This window comes from Suncus etruscus, chromosome 5, assembly GCF_024139225.1.
Source record: "Suncus etruscus isolate mSunEtr1 chromosome 5, mSunEtr1.pri.cur, whole genome shotgun sequence".
Classification (NCBI taxonomy): Eukaryota; Metazoa; Chordata; class Mammalia; order Eulipotyphla; family Soricidae; genus Suncus; species Suncus etruscus.
Window position 1 is genome coordinate 144,467,450 of NC_064852.1, and position 11,541 is coordinate 144,478,990.

Here is an 11,541-nt window from a genome sequence, read left to right on the forward strand (position 1 = left end):
TCTTTTCTAAAGCTATTTTCAGTCCTGCTGTTTGCAAACAGTCAATAACAAAAGAATATACGTTCTGTAGATCTGTTTCATTGTTCATTGTGATAAGAATATCATCAGTATAATAAAAGATCATGGCTTGAGGAAATCTTTCACGAGCAGGGCTCAAAATCTTATCTACAAAAAATTGACACATTGTTGGGGAATTTAGCATGCCCTGGGGGAGGACAGTCCATTGGAACCTCCGGCAGGGATGGGTATTGTTTATAGAAGGAACTGAGAATGCAAACCGGTGTTTATCATCCGGGTGAATAGGAATATGGTAAAAACAGTCTTTCAAGTCAATTATGACTAGTGGCCATTCCTTTGGATAACTACAGGTGATGGTAAACCTGTTTGCAATTTTCCCATGGGTACCATAGATATATTTACAGCTCTCAGATCCATCAACATTCTCCATTTTCCGGACTTCTTTTGTATGGTAAATACAGGCGAATTCCATTGAGAAAATGAAGGCTCAATATGCCCTAATTTTAGCTGTTCTTCCACTAATTCTGTTAGCACCTTTAATCTATCAATTTTAAGGGGCCACTGACCTATCCAAATTGGTTCATCAGATTTCCATTTTATTTTTATCGGTGCTGGGTTCTTTCTGTCAGTGGCCCCTACCAAAAATTCTGAGTTTTCATTTCAGGAGAAGTTCCAGACTCTTCTGGAGCTAATGGGATGTGGAATTCAGCTTTCCACTGTTTGTGTAGGTCGCGACCCCACAGAGAAGGTGAGAATGGGCCCACATGAGGTCTAATTATAGCCTTTTGATTTTCTGGGCCGTGAACTACCATAGTCCTTTTACTTAACAGACAGGAACTTAAGCCTCCCACTCCTTCTAGCGAGTATGGAATTTCTTGTAGAGGCAAATTTTCTGGCCATTCCTTATCAGAAATTACTGTGATTTGAGCCCCGGTGTCTATCATTCCATTAAAGGGTCGCCCCTGAAAGTGAAGTTTAATCATCGGATTTTCCTTTTTAAATTTAGTAACCAGAGCGATAATTGGGTTATGGGCGGCCCCTGGATCTGTGCTTCCAAAACCTCCAATTCGTGTCTTATCTGAAGTCCTAAATTTGATATACGGCACTATTACTATCTGGGCAATTGCCTCCCCCTTTTTGAATGTCCAAGTATCCAGTACCGTAATTACTACAACAGTGTCCACCTTCAAAAAAAAACAAAACAAAACAAAACTGGTCACATTGCTAGAGTAACTTGTTATAAGAAATATATGAAACTTATCTATAATGGACTGGCATTAATTTAAAAGTGTCAGCAAAAATATATAAAAATAATCTTCATACTTCTCATGTCAGTGTATTCTTTTTGCACACACTGAGGAAGTGAAATGAGTACACAGATAGACAAGGAAATAAATAGACAGTTAATAGAGTATCAAATAGTTTATTACATACTGAATAGAATTATGAAGTTCCTCAATTCTGAAAAGATGTTGGAAAATGTGATGGATTATAGAATAAAAAAATATGTCCTCAACCACATGTGAATGAAGTCTTCAACTATAATGTTGAATATAAAATACAAATAATATAAGGATATGCAACAATCAAAACTAAACTATGTTGTTTAAAGATGCATGCATAACTAATGTAACCACAAAGAACAGATAAAAGTATCCACTGCATTCATGCTGCAGTGTGATTTGGATATTTTAAGAGGGAAAGAGGAGAAAAAGGAATACCTGGGCCTATGAAATAGCATCACTTGGTTATAGGAAAAAACAGACTAAATGCACCTTATAAAAGACACAGAGTGGCTAAATAGATCACAAAGCTGTGCCCAACCTATATATGACAATTCATCCCCAGAAACCAGAATACATACACAGAAACCTAGTGTGTGTATATATATGTATATATATTTTATATATATGACAATTCATTCCCAGAAACTGGGATACACATTATTCTCCACTGTACATGGGTCATTCTCCAGGATAGGCCACATGCTGGCACATAAAACATACCTCCATAAAATCAAGAGGATAGAAATTTTGCAGGCTAACTTCACTGACCACACGGCTCTGAAATTAGATGTGAACTATGAAGAGACACAGAAGAAAAACTTTAACATCTTGAAATTAAACAGCCTAATACTGAACAACCAGTAGATCCGAGATGAAATCAAAGAGGAAATCAAAACTTTTCTGGAAACAAATGACAACGAAGACACAATCAGAATCTATGGAACACAGCAAAAGTAGTCCTGAGAGGAAAAATTAGCTTTGCAAGCACACATCAGGAAGGAAGAAGGGGGCATACCTTAATAGCCTAATAATGTGGCTCATAAAATTAGAAAATGATCAAAAAAACGAATCAAAAATAGAGAGACAGAAGAAAATAACAAAGCTTAGAGCAGAAATCAATGAAATGGAAACACAAAAAACAATCTGAAAGATTAATAAAAGCAGACGTTGGTTCTTTGAAAAAAATAAACATTGATAGACCATTGGCAAGTCACAAAGAGAGAGAGAGAGAAACTTAATAATCCATATCAGATATAAAAAAGGGGAGATCACTACAGATATTGCAGAGATTCAAAGGGTAATTAGAGGGGCTGGTGAGGTGGCCCTAGAGGTAAGGTGTCTGCCTTGCAAGCGCTAGCCAAGGAAGGACTGCGGTTCGATCCCCAGCATCCCATATGGTCCCCCTAAGCCAGGGGCGATTTCTGAGCGCTTAGTCAGGAGTAACCCCTGAGCATCAAATGGGTGTGGCCGAAAAAAATAGGTAATTAGAGACTGTTTTGAGAAACTCTATGCCACCAAATATGAGAACCTGGAAGAAATGGATACATCTATTAGAGACTGTTTTGAGAAACTCTATGCCAGCAAATATGAGAACCTGGAAGAAATGGATACATTTTTGGACTCCTATAACTTTCCATTGTTGAATAAGGAGGACATAGCATATCTAAACATCCCCATCACTATTAAGGAAATTAAAATGGTAATCAAAGTTTTGCCTACTAAGAATAGCCCAGGCCCAAATGGTTTCACTAATGCATTCTTTAAAACCTTTCAAGAGGAACTATTACCAATCTTAGCCAGGCTCTTTCGTGAAATTGAAAAAAGGGGAACACTTCTAAATAGATTTTATGAAGCCAACATCACCTTGATACCCAAACCAGACAGAGATGCTGCCAAAAAGAAAATTATAGACCAATATCCCTGAAGAACACATATGCAAAGATCCTGAACAAAATCCTGGCAAAAAGGATCCAATGCCTAATCAAGAAGATCATTTACTACGATCAAGTAGGTTTCATCTCAGAAATGCAAAGGTGGTTTAACATCTGGAAATCTATCAATATAATACACAACATCAACAACAAGAAAAATAAAAATTACATGATCATATCAGTAGATGCAGAAAAAGCATTTGAAAAGGTCCAACACCCATTCTTGATAAAAAAAAAAAACCTCTCAGCAAGATTAAAATGAAAGAAACCTTTCTCAATATAGTTAAGGCGATCTACCACAAGCCAAAGGCAAATATTATTCTCAATGGAGAGAAAATGAAAGCCTTTCCTCTGAATTCTGGACAAGACAAGGCTGTCCTCTCTCACCACTCCAGTTCAACATAGTAATGAAAGTACTTGCTACAGCGATTAGGCAAAAAAAAAAAAAAGATATCAAGGGAATCCAGATAGGAAAGGAAGAAGTCAAGCTCTCACTGTTTGCAGATGACATGATATTCTACTTAGAAAACCCTAAAGACTACCAAAAAAAAGCTAGAAACAATAGATGCATAGAGCAATGTGGCAGGCTACAAAATTAAAACACAAAAATCAATGACATTTTTATATACCAATAATGATAGGGAAGAAATGGACATTAAGAAAATGACCCCATTCACATTAGTGCCACACAAACTCAAATATCTTGAAGTCAACTTGACTAAAGACGTGAAGGACCTATACAAAGAAAACTATAAAACTCTGCTCCTAGAAATAAGAGAGAACACATGGAAATGGAAACACATACCCTGCTCATGGATTGGCAGGATTAACATCATTAAAATGGCAATACTCTCCAAAGCATTATACAGATTTAATGTGTTCCCTCTAAAGATACCCATGACATTATTCAAAGAAGTGGATCAAACACTTCTAAAATCCATTTGAAACAATAAACACCCTCGAATAGCTAAAGCAAAACTTGGTAAAAGGAATATGGGAGGCATTACTTTCACCAATTTAAACTGTATTACAAAGCAATAGTTATCAAAGCAGCATGGTATTGGAATAAAACCAGACCCTCCGATCAGTGGAATGGGCTTGATTACTCAGAGAATGTTCCCAAGACATATAAACACATAATTTTTCATAAAGGAGCAAGAATTCCTAATCGTAGCAAGAAAAGCCTCTTCAATAAGTGGTGATGGCACAACTGGTTAGCCACTTGCAAAAAAGCGAACTCAGACCCCCAGCTAACACCAGGTACCAAGGTAAAATACAAATAGATTAAGGACCTTGATACCAGACCTGAAATTATAAGGTATATAGAACAACACGTAGGTAAAAAAAAAAAAACTCCATGACATTGAGTCTAAAGGCATCTTTATGGAGGAAACAGCACTCTCCAAACAAGTGGAAGCAGATATAAACAGATGGGACTATATTAAGCTGAGAAGCTTCTGCACTTCAAAGGATATAGTGCCCAGGATTCAAGAGTCACCCACTGAGTGGGAGAAACTATTCACCCAATACCTATCAGATAACCGGTAATATCCAATAATATAATCATAATATCCAATATATACAAGATAATATCCAATATATACAAGGCACTGACAGAACTTTACAATAAAACATATAATCCCATCAAAAATTGGGGAGAAGAAATGAACAGACACTTTGTAAAGAAGAAATACAAATGGCAAAAAGGTATATGAAAAGAAAGAAAAAGAAAGGAAGGAAGGAAGAAAGAAAGAAAGAAGGATGGAAGGAAGGAAGGGAAGGAAGAAAGGGAAGAAATAAAGGAAGGGAAGAAAGAAAGAAAGAAAGAAAGAAAGAAAGAAAGAAAGAAAGAAAGAAAGAAAGAAAGAAAGAAAGAAAGAAAGAAAGAAAGAAAGAAAGAAAGAAAGAAAGAAAGGAAGAAGGAAGGAAGGAAGGAAGGAAGGAAGGAAGGAAGGAAGGAAGGAATGAAGAAAGAAGGAAGGGAAGAAAGGAAGGGAAGAAGGAAAGGAAGGATGGAAGGAAGGAAGGAAGGAAGAAAGAAAGAAGAAAGCAAGAAAGAAAGAAAGAAAGAAAGAAAGAAAGAAAGACAGAAGAAAGAAAGAAAGAAAGAAAGAAAGAAAGAAAAGAAAGAAAAAATAGAAAAAGAGGGGACCGGGCGGTGGCGCTAGAAGTAAGGTGCCTGCCTTGCCTGCTCTAGCCTAGGACGGACCGCGGTTCGATCCCCCAGTGTCCCATATGGTCCCCCAAGCCAGGAGCGACTTCTGAGCTCATAGCCAGGAGTAACCCCTGAGTGTCACTGGGTGTGTCCCAAAAACCAAGAAAGAAAAGAAAGAAAGAAAGAAAGAAAGAAAGAAAGAAAGAAAGAAAGAAAGAAAGAAAGAAAGAAAGAAAGAAAGAAAGAAAGAAAGAAAGAAAGAAAGAAAGAAAGAAGGAGGGAGGGAGGGAGGGAGGGAGGGAGGGAGGGAGGGAGGGAGGGAGGGAGGGAGAGAGAGAGAGAGAGAGAGAGAGAGAGAGAGAGAGAAAGAAAGAAAGAAAGAAAGAAAGAAAGAAAGAAAGAAAGAAAGAAAGAAAGAAAGAAAGAAAGAAAGAAAGAAAGAAAGAAAAAGAAAGAAAAAGGAAAAAGAAAAAAACGCTGAAACTTTTTTAAAGGAATGCAAAATGCAGATTCCTTACAAGGAGTAAAGTTAGTTGCTCTTCTTTGCCTTTTTTTTTTTTTTTTTTTAATCAAAGATAAGTGAGGAGAGAATGAAGCATGCAAACACGTTTTCCAGGAGCTCTGCTTGGTACCTGTTGTTGCCTAACAACTTACCTGTTAGGTATGTGTCTGGGGCCCCACTACTTCTTATCACATGGCAGGTACAGAATGCTTTTGTTCAGTGGTGCTTAAGTCCTGGGACAACATTCCTATTTCCTATCTTTAGGCTGAGAAAGCTTCAAAGATAAGAAATCACTAATTCTGCTCCCTTCCTCCACTGGCATTGAGCTGATTTTCCATCATCATTAAAGAGAACCTTTATTGTCTTAAATGAATGAAGGGAATCCTTCCCTTCCAGAAATTAAAACCAGCATTCAAGTCCTTTTTTATGTTCTATGTCATATTTCATGTCCTTTTTTTAAATAGCTTTTTTACTTCCAAAAATACTTTTTTAAATGAAAGAAAAGAAAATAATCACTTGCTTCAGCTATGTATTGTAAGGGTCTTTATTTTTCCTCCTTTTTTTTTTGAATTTTGGGCCACACCCAGTGATGCTCAGGGGTTACTACTAGCTATGAGCTCAGAAATCATTCCTGGCTTAGGAGACCATATGGTACGTTGGGGAGAGAACCGAGGTCAGCCACATGCAAGGCAAATGCCCTATCACTGTGCTATCGCTCCAGACCAATTTTTCCTCTTTTATAAATCATGTAATTCTGAGGAAACAAGCATTTTTAGTTCATTTGGCCTAAATCCCACCTACTATTATATTTCAAAGATCAGCAAATTTAAGCAACGCCAACTGCTATCTGGAGCAGCATGGAACACAGCTATGAATTTAGGTGACTGTCTTCGAAGAATTACTGTGAGGTGAGAATGATGTAAGCCAGAATACTATAAATGTCTTTATAGAATGTGATAAGCACTGGGAAGGAAATAAGTATGTCAATGAAAACTTAGGACAAGTCATTTTAACTAGAAGCATTAAAGGAAGGCTGCTCTAAAGACATGCACAGTCTAGTAGCATTTTGGTTTGGTAATGTTAAAATATTCGTGTGTTTACCCAGGAATGAATTTCTATTTCCCTTTGGGGCTGGGTACTTATAGGTCTCTTTTCCCTTTTCTTCATATCACTATAGTTACATAGGAATAGACCAATGGCCACATTCCTGACCTGTAAAACTCAAACTTTATTGGAAAGGATAGGCTTTAACTGTTAAAAAAAAAGTTTAACAGATGAATAAATACAACATGACAAATAGTTTACTGCAAAATATGAACAGGGTTCTTATTCTTTCTAATAACTTCTTCTGCCTTTGACTTCTGAAACCCTAGAAACCCTAGAAACCCATTTCCCTGTTTAGATCTCTCTATATCATCTTACTATTGATTGGTTTGGGGGTTTGTTGTTGTTGTTGTTTTGCTTAGTTTAAAAGTAACTTGACTTGCATGCAATACTAGCTTAATTCCCTGATAGCCAGTATATACATAGCATTTGGTTAAGTTACATGAGTTAAAGTAACATGAAAAATTATTTAAAAATTTCTATCTGGGGGCTGGTGAGGTGGCGCTAGAGGTAAGGTGTCTGCCCTGCAAGCGCTAGCCAAGGAAGGATCGCGGTTCGATCCCCCAGCGTCCCATATGGTCCCCCTAAGCCAGGGGCAGTTTCTGAGCACTTAGCCAGGAGTAACCCCTGAGCATTAAATGGGTGTGGCCCAAAAACACCAAAAAAAAAAAAAGAAAAAGAAAAAAGTTTCTATCTGAAGGTGCCCATATTTTCAAATTTCAAAATTTTCAAGTAAATAGTAAATAAGATTTGCTGTTGTTGTTTTATAGTTTTTTTTTTCTGATTTTGGGGTAATACTCAAGGCTTACTCGTGGCTCTGAGCTCAAGAGTAAATAAAATTATTTTTTACCAAATAACTGAAGCTGATTGTTACTAGACAAGAATGTTTGATTGATAGTTGTCATGATTAGAATCTTTAGTGCAGTATCACTGTACTTCTGTTAGTCAGCACATTAACCAATTACATTCCTGTGATAATCACATAATGAATGTTTATTTGAACTGAAGAAAATGTTAAGAACAGCACAAACAAGGGCCGGAGAGATAGCATGGAGGTAAGGCGTTTGCTTTTCATGCAGAAGGTCATTGGTTAGTATCCCGGCGTCCATATCGTCCCCCGTGCCTGCCAAGAGCAATTTATGAGCATGGAGCCAGGAGTAACCCCTGAGCACTGCCAGGTGTGACCCAAAAACTACCAAAAAAAAAAAAAAAAAAAAAAAAAAAAGAACAGCACAAACAAAATATTCAATAAAAGGTACTCAGAATTAGAAGCTTTTGAACATATATGTAGACATTTTAGATGTGTTCGGAAGTGGCTTGTGGTTTATATTAGCTTGTCAACTTTTTAAATTCAACACTATTCTTTCAGATTCTTCTGCAATACTTCCAACTACTGGGAATTGCTATGTACCTCCCAAGTTTGAAAAGGCTGCATTCCAGGGCCGAACTTGGGGACAGATGAGATAACGCAGTCATGATTCTCTTTATTCAACATGTGGCATTTTACAGCAAATAAAATCTCAGAACTGGACTAGAATTAGTGTCGATCCTAGTTGTAAAGAGGTGATGCATGAGGATAGAAGAGGATTTATGTCCTCTAAAGAAGTCCTCTCTCTGGGTGATTCTTTAAGGAGTCAGAACAGAGGCTTCTGGAAACTCTCACAGAGGCATTAGGGTATAATCAACACCTATGAAGTCCCAAGAAGGTCTCTCCAAAGAAAGGGCATAAAGTCAGGAAAAAAGTCATTTTCCAAAGAATAATAAAAATTATTAATAAATAAAAAATGTTTAGCAATTGATAGTTTTTAAGAAAATACCTAAGTGAAAGACATCTCTGTGTCACTTTATTAAGACTGCATGCCCATTTCTGTCACTGAGCATTACACATGGCAGCATAATATATAGTTTTATGTTGTCTTGTGGCCTTGCGAGTTTAATTATTTGTATTTCAGTTTCATAACTTCAGTGTATATTTATTTCACTTTTGTACCTTCAGCATCATGTCTGGTACAGACCAGGGATTAAATACATGTTGGCTAAATGAACTAGAAATTTAATTAAAAAGGGTTAGATAAAAATATAATAGTGTTTTTTACATTTAGTCTAAAATAAGCTAATGGAATTCAAAATCATGTGAGTTAGTATTATTCGAAATATATAAGTGATCTATTTATTTAATTAGCAGACATTTTTGGTAAAAATGTGTCCATCCATCGGATATAGCTGTGAGAGGTATTCATTAGCTATTACCAAATTAAAGATGAATTTCTCTCAAGAACTTTATCTTGAAGATCTTTCAAGACTAAGAGATGTATTTCTTGAAGGAATATGTAGGCTAGGATATCTAAGATCTATGCATATGTATATACTTTCAGATTGTTTACTGAGGACTTTTTATCTATATCTGCAGTACTGAGCTACCACTTGGGACTCTTAACAATAAATAATATATATCACAAAAGTTGGTATATAACCCCCCACTGCTCAATCTGACTGGCTTTAAATAAATAAATAAATAAATAAATAATATAGATATTTAGAGCTGCATAAAAATAACATATTTATTTTTATATATAAATAAATCGATTGTAGGGAGGTCTTTCAAGTGATGTGCAGGAGGTTCAAGTAACTCAGTAACTCTCTGTCAACCCACCAATAGTTCAACGTAAGAGTATGAAGATGAGGGGCTGGAGAGATAGCATGGAGGGTAAGGCGTTTGCCTTTCATGCAGAAGGTCATCAGTTTGAATCCCAGCGTCCCATATGGTCCCCCGAGCCTGCCAGGAGTGATTTCTGAGCATGAAGCCAGGAGTATCCCCTGAGCACTGCTGGATGTGACCCAAAAAACCAAAAACCAAAAACCAAAACAAAAAAAAAAGAGTATGAAGATGAGCTATTCAAGCTCTGTGTTCATTGGAAAATAAAATAAAACCATTTAAATATATTTTAATACTCTTAAAACTTTTGTATATTTAGTGCTCTTTTCGGCAGCACATATACTAAAATTGGAACGAGACAGAGAAAATTAGCATGGCCCCTGGGCAAGGATGACACACAAATTCGTGAAGCGTTCCATATTTAAAAACAATTTTTTGTATATTTAAATAATGGTATTTTGGGGGAGGACAGAGCAACAGCACAGTGGGTAGGGCATTTACCTTGCATGTGGCCAACCCTGGTTCAATTCCAAGCATCCCATATGGTTGGTCCCTGCCAGGAATAACTTCTGAGTTGAGTAAGCCCTGAGTGCTACCAGGTGTGGTCCAAATAAAATTAATTAATTAATAAAATATTTGAATACTTCTAAGAAGTATTTAAAACTTGGGGCCAGAGATAGGACAAAGGTTAACCACTTAACACTATAAGCAGCTAATGGTGACAATGATCTGAATCTCATCACTGCCTATGACTATATCAGTTACAGCTCCTGACAAGCCAGTTGTGGCTTTTCCTAAAATACTTAAACATGTTTTTTTTATATAAAAGATAAGACATTCTAGTCTCTGAAATTAAAGAAAGTAAGATAGAATGAAGGAGTGAATAAGTTATACTCTGCTAATAGTTGGACCATAGAATATAGGATATACTTTGAGGACAGTCAGGCCTGGGTCTGGGCAGGAACAGGGAGTCTCCCTTCCTAATCCCCTCCACCAAATTTGAACAGCCCCTTTTCCAACCTTCCCTCAGCTGTCTCCTGGGTTCCAGTGCCATCACTGTTCATCTGTCCTTTGGGGCCAGCCAGGTTTGTGTAGGAGAGGAGCTAGAGAACCTCATGCCTTAATCCCTTACACCAAATGCAAACAGAGCTGTCCTTTTGGGTCTTTTCCTAGCTTCCTTCCAGGTCATTATTGAAACCTCTGTCCTTCCCACCATTCCTCCTTTTCCAAAAGCTTGCATGCGAAGTCATTTCAATTTATATCATAGACTTCCTGGCATATTGGATTTAGCACTTTATTCTCTTAGAATATGCAGCTCAAAGACCAACTGAACAAATCAATAAAATGTATACAGTATTTTACCATACTTAGGCAACCTTGCCAGTTTAGAAAAATAATCTCGAAGAAGATATGCCTTGAGTACAAAAATAAAGTTACAAAAGAGTCAATAGATCACTCTCTTAAACACCCTGATATTCCAGCACTCCAAACCACTAAATGCAAAGATCAACAGGAAAACTAAAAAAGACATCTACTGTGGGTGCTATGAAGAGAAATCATGGCAAATCTCCAAGTTCACCCAAATGCCTAAACCTTATAGATGAGGACCTAAAATCAATACTTAATGATTTAGCAATGGAAATCAAGGAGTCAACAGCCTATAAAATTAAGAAATCTATAGAAAAAACAATTTAAACAACTCAAAGAAGAACTCTTTCAGAAGATGAGAGAATCCATACAAATGGAAATAAAGGAACTACAAATATGCCATAATAGTAGAATTACATAGGTGGAGAATTGCATTGACAAACTTGAAGACAAATTACAAGCCAGCAGTGATAAAGAAGTCAAAAAAGAAAAGAGAGACAAAACCCTGGAAGAAAATGTAA

At 36.8% G+C, this 11,541-nt stretch overlaps 1 non-coding gene across 1 annotated transcript; it reads left to right on the forward strand.

Annotated features, from left to right (window-relative positions):
• Nucleotides 1–9,970: 9,970 nt before the first annotated feature.
• On the forward strand, nucleotides 9,971–10,077 carry LOC126010625 (U6 spliceosomal RNA). Its single transcript, XR_007496644.1, has one exon. It is a non-coding gene; the product is annotated as a U6 spliceosomal RNA (small nuclear RNA).
• The last annotated feature ends 1,464 nt before the right edge of the window (nucleotides 10,078–11,541 follow it).